The 10,572-nt window shown below is 44.9% G+C and overlaps 1 long non-coding RNA gene across 3 annotated transcripts; it reads right to left on the bottom strand.

Moving 5' to 3' along the window:
* Positions 1–390: 390 nt before the first annotated feature.
* Positions 391–3,246, bottom strand: LOC125554059. Of its 3 annotated transcripts, none has more exons than XR_007304308.1 (4): positions 2,334–3,246; positions 1,701–2,243; positions 1,311–1,433; positions 391–877 (listed from the first exon to the last, which is right to left on the bottom strand). It is a non-coding gene; the product is annotated as an uncharacterized LOC125554059 (long non-coding RNA). The 3 variants fall into 3 exon arrangements; XR_007304307.1 differs by having other exon boundaries at positions 393–877; positions 1,701–1,831; positions 2,143–3,246; XR_007304306.1 differs by having other exon boundaries at positions 393–877; positions 1,701–3,246.
* Positions 3,247–10,572: the final 7,326 nt, after the last annotated feature.

Raw genomic sequence — 10,572 nt, 5'->3', positions numbered from 1 at the left:
ATTGCTGTTTTTTTGCCTATTTCAGTGTTTCGTAGAAAATGAATATCAAACGGAGTCCAAACGGAATGAAACCTTCGGGAACGTGATTTTTGGAACAAACGTGATCCAGAGGACCTGGGGTGGACGTCAAGAAATCAACGAGGTGGCCATGAGGCAGGGGGCGCGCCTACCCCCTGGGCACGCCCTCCCCCCCTCGTGGGCCCACTACTAGGAAAAACGCTACCAGTAGCGTAGGTATTTTGTATAGCAGTAGCGCTAAATTTTAGCAGTAGCGTGTTTTTACCCCACGCTACTGCTAAAAAGTTAGGAGTAGCGCGTGCAACCCATGCTACTACTATTCCTAAGTACTAGTAGAATGTCATTCTTTCCCCATGCTACTGCTAAGTAATTAGAAATCAAAATAATAGATGCAATATTCATGGATACAAATCAGGACACATCCAGGGAAAAATAAATGAAGGTCACACAACCATTTTAACACTTACATTCTTACTTAGCACTTGCAGCATTCATGGATACAACATTGAACATCTCAATTCAAAGAGATCAATACTTCAGACGCACACAAACATCACCGAAAGGTAGGTATCTTCCCTAGCATTCCACCACCAACCTAAGTATACCACTTCTCTAGATGTATCTACCAAGGCGTCGAGGTCCTTCACCTGGGCAACCTCCAGACAGTGGGGTCGAGGTCCTCCACCTCAACGACTCCGGACGGTGGCGTCAAGGTCCTCCACCTCGGCGACCTCCGGCGCTGCAATCACCTGGATAATCATCTCTATGACGCGGTCACCGGGCTTCACGGTGAAGTCCGTCTCTGAGTGGTTGAAGAGCACGATGCCCACCTGGTCGCGGTAGTCCACGTCGATCACCCCTGCACCCACGTCGGGAAAGTGAAAACTTGTTAGTTCGGGTACTTGTGTAGAGGTATTTTATTCATTTATCAGTCTCTTTAAGTCTATTAAGAATATTCGAAACGGAAAGACACCTACTAAATGCATACCCTAGCTATACGTGTTCATGCTATCTTGTTGTTTTGGTGTATACAAGAAATTAATACTTGTGTATTTGAGCTATATATGCTTGAAATATTTGACAGTTAACATTCTGTTCTACATTTATTGTTGCATGGACAGGGAAACAGACAACCAAGGAATTCAGAAAATCAATTCCCACTGCTTTTCAACATAGGGAATAGGCGAAGTCTATTTTGAATTTTGATATTCCATGCCAACTTCAAGTATATATGCTACCATGTAATGTTTGAACGTGGATCAAAATGAGATTTCAGGCTTTGTCAACCTTACCATGATCAGTACTAAATTCTCTAGGCTGCTCAACCTTTCCTTGTAGGCAGCATTTCTTTCACCTAGTATCTCGTTGTTAAGTTTGATAAGAAACCTGCATACTTTCAGATAGTCATCCATATCCTGAAGAAAAAAACAGTATACATTTTTAGTGACTCACAATATATCATCGAATACTGCTTTGGTTTACTCTAAGAATAATTGCTACAAGACTCTCTACATACATACATACATACATACATACATACATACATACATACATACATACATACATACAGGCAAAGCAATTTTCACCAAGAATCAGCTAGCAGTCTAATATAATTCCCTTTCCAATTACTCAAGGAGGGACTGATGAAAAGACAAGTTAATTAGCTGGTACAAAAATTAAACCTTTTGAGATGGACGGAAGCCCTCTTCATTCAGATCTGAAGATGGACGGATGCACCCAGTAGCTTTGTCGCGGACGGCGACGGAGGAGAAGATCTCTGCACAAATCTTACCACTCCATTGCTATCTTCTACCTGTAAATGAAAACAGACCTTACTTATCATAGAAGCAAATGTGTTTTTTTTCCAGAATAGATGTATTCAACAGAGACACTTCAATCATAGAGCTCAATATCTACTAGCTTAAATTCAAATGCTTTACTCAAGATTGAGATATCATACTGGACTCTGGCTGCACACTAACTACTCTGCGAGGTTTCCATCTAAGAAAGTAAGAAACTATCTACAGAGATAGTAAACGACTAGTCAGAATACGTAAACAACAAACTTTATACTAGAAGAGCTGCCGACAGTTAGAGAGCCATTCTTCTTAAGTTAGTAGGAACCTTGCTGTTGCAGCGTATTTGGGGGCATTGGACATGGTATCCATGCCACCGGCGATGACGGCGTTGTTGATCCCCGGCTGAATCGACCACAAGCATGACAACTATACGGAGCAGGCCAACAAGCAACAACATAAGTATAAGGTTTGGTAGTCAACCATGTGGCTACTTCGTTGAAGGTAGAGAGCTACTACCTCTCTTGCACATGGAAGGACTAAGAAAAATAGCAAACGAACCCCACAACCAACCTGCACGTAGCAGGTATTTCTTTGTGTGAATCTACAAGAACACACACATGCCTAGAAAAGCAACAAGTAAAAACCTAAGAATCAGAATTAGTACAAGAAGCATGGAAGGGCGTTTTCTCCTAATATAATATACAAGATGACACAAGCGCACTAAACCAGCAAGAAATTTACTGGGTTTCATGAGCCTTTTCCTCTTCACCCCGTATTATCGGTGACGATCTGTAGAACAACATGAATCGCTCCTACACATCAGCGAGCCTGGAATCAACGCACTATGCAAAAAATAAACTGGGTGGCAGTGCGCTAGATCCCTACCAATGCAGTAATAAAATAACACTGAACAGATCATGAACAGAACTAGTAATCTTTAGATGACACAGCGAAGCGAGCACAACATCAGGGGCTTGCAATCGATCGATCGACGCTCGCCACCGTCATGCCAAATCAGTTGTGACCCCACCCACCAAAGCGGGAACCGCAGTCCACTAGGCCGATCCCCGCCGACGCCGACAAAGGGAATCGACGGAGATGGACGGGGAGAGAGGCAGGGGAGCGGCAGCGTGCGTGCTTGCGTGCTTATCGCTGCGGCGTGGAGGGCCGGACCGCGACGACGACGGTGACAGATGGCGACGGGGAAGGAAGAGACGACGCTGCGCACAGGCCGGGAGCCCGGCCTTGGCTGCTGGAGATGCCGAGCAGCAGTTTCCCGTGTGTGCAGGGGCCTCCGGTGGACAGCAGAGGAGAGGAGGTTGAGGAAGGTTGGACGGGAGGCCGCTGGTGCAGGGGGTCTCGATCTAGATCTGGCTCGGGGTGGGTGGTGTGGGAGTACGTGGAGTGGACGGTTGGTGGCATAGTAGCAGCGCTGTGTGTCTCACCTACGCTACAACTATCCATATAGCAGTAGCGCAGGTTTTATACCCCACGCTATTACTATTGTCAGGTTTTATACCCCACGCTATTACTATTGTCTGATGAGGGGCAGGGTGGAAATCATTTAGTAGCAGCGCAGGTTTTTCATGCCCGCGCTACTACTATGTCAAACCAGTAGCGTGTTTTTTCTGCCGCGCTACTCCTAATTAGCAGTAGCGTGGGCCAAAAAACCCCACGCTACTACTAAATGTCTATCTATAGGGGTTTTCCTAGTAGTGGCCCCTCGTTGCTCCACCGACCTACTTCTTCCTCCTATATATGTTCACATACCCGGCAAATATCCAGGAGGAACACGGAACCCTATTTCCACCGCCGCAACCTTCTGTACCCAAGAGATCCCATCTTGGGGCCTTTTCCGGAGCTCCGCCAGAGGGGGCATTGATCACGGAGGGCCTCTACATCAACTCCATGGCCCCTTCGATGATGTGTGAGTAGTTTATCTCAGACCTTCGGGTCCATAGTTATTAGCTAGATGGCTTCTTCTCTCTCTTTAGATATCAATATTAAGTTCTCCTCGATTCTCTTGGAGATCTATTCGATGTAACTCTTCTTTTTGCGATGTGTTTGTCGAGATCCGATGAATTGTGGGTTTATGATCCAGATTACCTATGAACAATATTTGAATCTTCTCTGAATTCTTTTATGTATAATTGGTTTATCTTTGCAAGTCTCTTTGAATTATCAGTTTGGTTTGGCATACTAGATTGATCTTTCTTGCAATGAGAGAAGTGCTTAGCTTTGGGTTCAATCTTGCGGTGCTCGATCCAAGTGACAGAAAGGGAAATGACATGTATTGTATTGTTGTCATCGAGGATAAAAAGATGGGGTTTGTATCATATTGCATGAGTTTATCCTCTAAATCATGTCATCTTGCTTAAGGCGTTACTCTGTTCTTATGAACTTAATACTCTAGATGCACGCTCGATAGCGGTCGATGTGTGGAGTAATAGTAGTAGGTGCACGCAAGAGTCGGTCTACTTGTCGTGGACGTGATGCCTATATACATGATTATACCTAGATATTCTCATAATTATTCGCTTTTCTATCAATTTCTTGACAATAATGTGTTCACCCGCCGTAATACTTATGCTATCTTGCGAGAAGCCACTAGTGAAACCTATGGCCCCCGGGTCTATTTTCCATCATACAAGTTTCCAATCTATTCTATTTTGCAATCTTTACTTTCAACCTATATCATAAAAACACCAAAAATACTTACCTTATTATTATCATCTCTATCATATCTCACTCTTGCAAGTGGCCGTGAAGGGATTGACAACCCCTTTATCGCGTTGGTTGCGAGGTTCTTATTTGTTTGTGTAGGTACGAGGTGACTCGCGCGTGGTCTCCTACAAGATTGATACCTTGGTTCTAAAAAACTGAGGGAAATACTTACGCTGCTTTACTGCACCACCCTTTCCTCTTCAAGGGAAAACCAATGCAGTGCTCAAGAGGTAGCAGTCACCACGTTCATCAAGTCTTACAGTAGCAATGATTGTAAATCCATGGTTTGTGTTCAGTATGACATCCCTGCAGTCTTGATTTATGTAAAGGGAAAGATTGTGCACTACAGATTCTATTGCATAGCAAGGGAGGCGCTGCAGAAAATGGTAGGATTGTTAAAGAAAATATGGTAACATGCAAATATGGGCCCAAATTGAAAGAACTATATAGCAGTCAAAATCGAAGGACAAAAATCTATAATTAAACAGATAGGGTAAACATGATGTCATGGAAGTATGAGAGTAATCGAAAGAACAATACATCATTAATTTGACTAATATAGAAAGAAGAGTGAAAAAATCCCCTTTGATGTATATGGTGCATGTGGCACCTTATATCCAAATGTAGTAATATTTAGAATATGTTCAGGAAAGTAGGCCATGCCAGCCGAGTTAGGGTGAGATTGAACATACTGCGCACATCCTCAAGTCATACGATACGGTGAGATGGAATGTCTGGCGGAGGCCGCAAGGTTCTGATGTGTCCGCGCACTGTACACTCTATGAAGGGAAGAAAACCCTCAAATCATCTCGAATAAAAATGAATTCACGGTGATTTCGGCGGGGGGATTAAAGGAGGCAAATGAACTAGGATAAGAGATGAGATAATATCTCATTAAATTAGATACCTTGTTGTCCATGATAAAGAACCCTCAGTACAGTAGATTCCCCAACCAAAAAGATCTGGGTCAACCACGAGCAGCGTCGATAAAGTCGATGGCGAAATGCGGTGGGCTTTGCCGGCAGCCTGGCGGCGGCGGCAAGCGTCGAGCTAAGTGGTTACCGCCGCGATAGGCGATGCCATGCATAGACATAGAGGAGCTTGTGCAGGTGTGAATGGGGACCGGAGGGAGTGGCGGGTGGTGAGAGGGTTTTTGTGACGTGGGGATGGTGAGGGTTTTCTTTTTTCTTGTTTTGAATTGGGTGGGGTGGGTTTTCTGTCCCACAAAGAATTTTGGAGGCGAAGGTTTGCTAGAGTGAACCGCGTGTGATTGATGCAACGGGCAAAATGAAAGGCATTGCACACGGTTCCAATTTTGGGAACCGTGTGTGATTGTCGTACTTCCTCCGTCCTGGTTTATTAGTCCCCTTTGTAATTTTTACGAAATTTTGACCAAATGTTTAACTAAGAAATGTGTATGCATGTCACCAAAAATTATATGATTGAACACTATGCTCAAATAGCCATCCAACGATATATTTTTTGCTGACCTGCACTAACATTTTGTCAGTTAAACCTTTGGTCAAAATTAAACACAAATTACAAAGGGGACAAATAAACCAAGACGGAGGTAGATTCCATCAACCAACTGATTGCATCCATATCCCATGGTTAGACATAAGTAAACATAGATTAAACATACTCAGACATAGATAATAAGTGTACACGTACACAAGCATAGTTCAACCATAAGTACATAGTTCAAGCGTCATTAAGCATACTCAAGCATGCATAGTTCGATCCCACATCTCATCTCACAAGCCTGAACGATCCTGAAGCTTCTTCAGGTACTCGGCATGCGCGTCGTGCGCCACCCCGCGAGAATACTTCTGCTGGAAGGAGCCAAGGGCCCGTCCTCTTGCATGCGCTAGAACACTTAGATACGCGTCATGAAGCTTGTGGTTGCAAAATGGGCATCGATAGCTGCCGTTCCAGGTCCTAATACGCGTGTTATGCATTCCCGCATAAAGCTCCCTCGGGATTTGCCTCTTGTACCTCCTCTGGCCATCTTGATCCTTGTTGTCCACATCGTCAGACAACACCTACACAAATAGTAAAAAAATTGTCATCAAATCAATGTTTACATCCCGTGAAGTAGGATTAGGAATTTATGGCTATTTATTTATATGTATCCAGAGATTATGGTTCGATGTTTAAGCACAATCGTCTATGTACAAACAAATCTTGAAGAAAATAATGGCGCAAACATATGTAGGTCATTCAAAATCAATTGTCAAGTCCTGGCTAGGAATTATTAGCACGAACACTAACCCTAGTTGGATTACTAGCAGAAATCGTTTGCACACACGAAACAACTAATGACTTATCACTTGTACCATTCAAACAATCAATACACTACACGGATCTAACAAAACTTACTCAAATTTCATGGATTGGGAGACCATAACCATAGGATTTCTATTTGAAAAAGGGGGAGGCAGGAGTAACCAGAGAAACCCTATGATCTATTTGACACATAAATGGGTATATATGACTAACCAGTTGTCCGTCATCGTCGGAGTCGTCGCCGGACTGGTCATCGGAGACGTCGCATGGGTCCTCACCAGAGTTATTGTGGAACCCCGCCTCCGGCTATGGAAACTCGATGCCGTCGATGACGTCAGGGTGGAGCGATAACTCACAGGCGGTGATGACAACCTCTGTCTCCATCTCCATGTCGTGCTCCGGTGCTTTTGCAGCCCCGGCGCTTCGGCGGCATCCCCATACACTGACGGCTTTGAGGACTGAGAGCGGCATTGAGGATGCAAGCGGAGATAGAGGATTGTGTGTGTGGCGAGGATGGGGGTGCGGCCGCTCGTGCGCACCATTAATATGGAGTAGTGGGAGTTGTGGGTGAGAGGCGGGCGGAGGTCAAACCGATGGCTCTCTTCCCGATGAGCATGTGCAAGAGAATGCTACCATGCCTACCAAAGTTTCACATAGCTACTCGCACGCCTCTAGATGACACTGCGCAGCGAGCATGCCTTCGTCAATTCACACATGCACGCACGCCTCCCGGTCTGCCTGTGCGGCGGACTGCTCGCATGTGTCCCGTCAACTCACTCCTGCTCGCACGGCACACGGGTCGCACGGCGGCATGTATATTGTTTTTCTATTTGGATGATTAATGCTGCTGTTTTATTGCTTAACTGAAGCATGGCACATATCAATTGTTGGTCTAACGCTCATGGTCTGAATAAATAATTCGTTTGGGATATTGGTTCCCAATTATTAATAATCTCCCGTTTGTAATTAGATAAAGATTACATCAAAACTAGTCTCAAATTTGACAAAAAAAAAGTACAGTGCCACTTTGTATTGGTGTCCATATGTCAACACGATAAGTTTCATGAACTTCAAATAACTTTTGGATGTACTGGAATTTAAAAGTCAAGATCCTCAATGTTTAAAATTTGTTGCACGGGGAGTAAACATGCACCTACTGTGACACATGTGTTTTTGCAATCAATTTAGGTGCACTCCACTTGTGCATGTAGCTCAAATTTGATTTTTGCACATCATACCCAAAGAAAATCAATCAATTAATGTACTAAAATGTCTTAATGATCTCTAATTTTCTTTCGAAATTAAAACGTCCCTCCTTTGGTAACATATGTTCACCGTGGGATAATAAATTTAACATGCATCATTGTTGCGGTGGGATTCATGGTGTGTGTGTGTGTGTGTGGGTGTGTGCGTCTAGGGGTGGTGGGTGGCTCACAGTACACTACGAGTTGTGAGCCACCGTGTGGGTTGGCCGTTTTGTTAGGCAGGCCGGTGCCACATCAGAGTCGTGAATTCGTTATTTAAAACATTACACAACCCTTTCATACACACATGTTTTGGCCACATGCAGTCGATGTTTGTCCTACACGACACTCGTTACTCATGTGTGATGCTTTCTGTGGGCCCGCGAGGTCATCGTCCATCACTTTGACGAACAGCCGGCAGTGTGGTTAATTTGACCAGCAAGGTAGAATCTTTTTGTTTGTGTTATGGTGGTATATATATAGTACACGTCGAAGAGGTGGGAGGGGACTAGCACATATACTATACGTACGCATCCGTGAACAAGTACACCTCACTCAGTGTCGGGACTTTTCGATTTCCGAGGCACGTGCCACATCAAAATTGTGAAATTGGCTATTCAAACATCACACACCACCTCTTTGGGCCGCATGCATGCACGCGGTGGTTATCCTAACAAGGACACTCACGTGTGACGCTTCCATCTGTGGGCCCACGATGCCATCATTGATGCATGCACGCATCACTTTAACCTACATCGGGAGAGGTTAATTAATTTCACCATCGAAGAGGATTCTTTTTGGGTTATACATAGTACAGTTGGAGCGTATATTATGCGTCGAAGAGGGGGGAAGGGGACCATGATATGTAGTACGCTTCATGAACCTCGCTCTGTGTGGGTGCATGGTTTACGGTTTTTGAGGCATGTGGCACATCAAAATTTTGCATTTTGGGTATTCAACATATATATGTTTGGCCCACATGCAAAGCGATGATGGTTGTCCTCTCGCACCCACTTAAGTGGTTATCAGTGATATTGATGCTTTCTATCTGTGGGCCGCTTGGTCCATCACTACTTTTTCCTGACAACGAGAGAGGTTAATTTCACTTATGAGGGGATTATTATTTTTGCTCTGGGATGACATGCATGATACAGTTTGAGCACACACGCATGCATGTGTACGCATGAATCCCTCCCATCGAGTTAAAGTGGCTAGTACAGCGACACGTCATGAATCGATCTCACTCTGTGTGGGGAGTGTGCGATTTTCGACGCACGAGCCACATTAATGTTGTGAAATGGTATTCAAACATGCATGCACGCATCACCTCCATAGATATTCATGTAGTGGTTGCCTTCGAACGGTACACTCCCTCACGTGGTTATCGGCAACAAGCCTATATATTCATGGGCCCACGTGGACATCCATGATCACCTTGACCGACAACAAGATAGGTTACCATGGCAGATTCTTCATTTGGTTCATGTTATCTTAGTATAGGTCATGGCGACATTCAGACCTAATTAAGTTTGAGCGCATATACTATGCACGCATGCATGAATCCCCGTCGTTGGCTTGAAGTGTGGTGTAACATACCTATGAATTGTCAACCTAATACTCACTCAGTGTGGGGATTTCTGGTTTAAAATCACGGTGTCACATCAAAGTTGTTCTATTGTGTACTAAAAGACACACCTCTCCATACATATGTTTGCACCACATGCATGTAGTGGTTGTCTTTGGGGACTAGCTACTTGCGTGATTATTAGCGAGCTAGCCCATCTCCGGGGTCGCATGGACGGCCATCACTTTGACCAACAACAAGAGAGAGGTGGTACGACCAAGGTGGACTATTCTTGGTCCGTTTTACAATCCATCTTGGTGAGATATGCCTCTGTGGCCCGTCGACTGAAAGTGTGGGGGGGGGCTGCTACTTTGCACTTTGCTAGGGGAACCTCGGTTGGGCGGCATGCATTCATAGCTTAGGATTCCCTTCGTGCCGACACGAGGGAGGCTGCTAGCTACTTCGCACTTTGCTAGGTGAACCTCGGTTGGGGGGCATGCATTCATAGCTTAGGATTCCCTTTGTACCGACATAAGGGAGGGGGGATGCTAGCTACTTCTCACTTTGCTAGATGAACCTCAGTTGGGGGGGAGGGGGCATGCATTCATAACTTAGGATTCCCTTTGTGCCGACATGATGGGGGTTGGGGGCAAGCAATACCGTTCGCTTTGCGAGATAGGTGCCACATCGAAGTTGCATTTGGTATTTGAAAATCAAACCAGCCTTTTAACACATAAATTTTGTCGGATTTAGCGCTCCGCAGACCCTTGAGAGGTTCGAACACTAGGGTGCATACGAACAACTCCTTCTCCCCGACCTGCCGACCCAACGACTCCACAACTTAGCTCGACGAACCCAAGGGACAAGAGACACAGTAGTTTATCCTGGTTCAGGCCAGCTTGCGGTTTAATACCCTACTATGGCTTTGTGGTGGATT

The sequence above is a fragment of the Triticum urartu genome, chromosome 4 (assembly GCF_003073215.2).
Source record: "Triticum urartu cultivar G1812 chromosome 4, Tu2.1, whole genome shotgun sequence".
NCBI lineage: Eukaryota > Viridiplantae > Streptophyta > Magnoliopsida > Poales > Poaceae > Triticum > Triticum urartu.
Note: the sequence above shows the minus strand (reverse complement) of the source record. Positions and strands in the feature narration are given on the sequence as shown.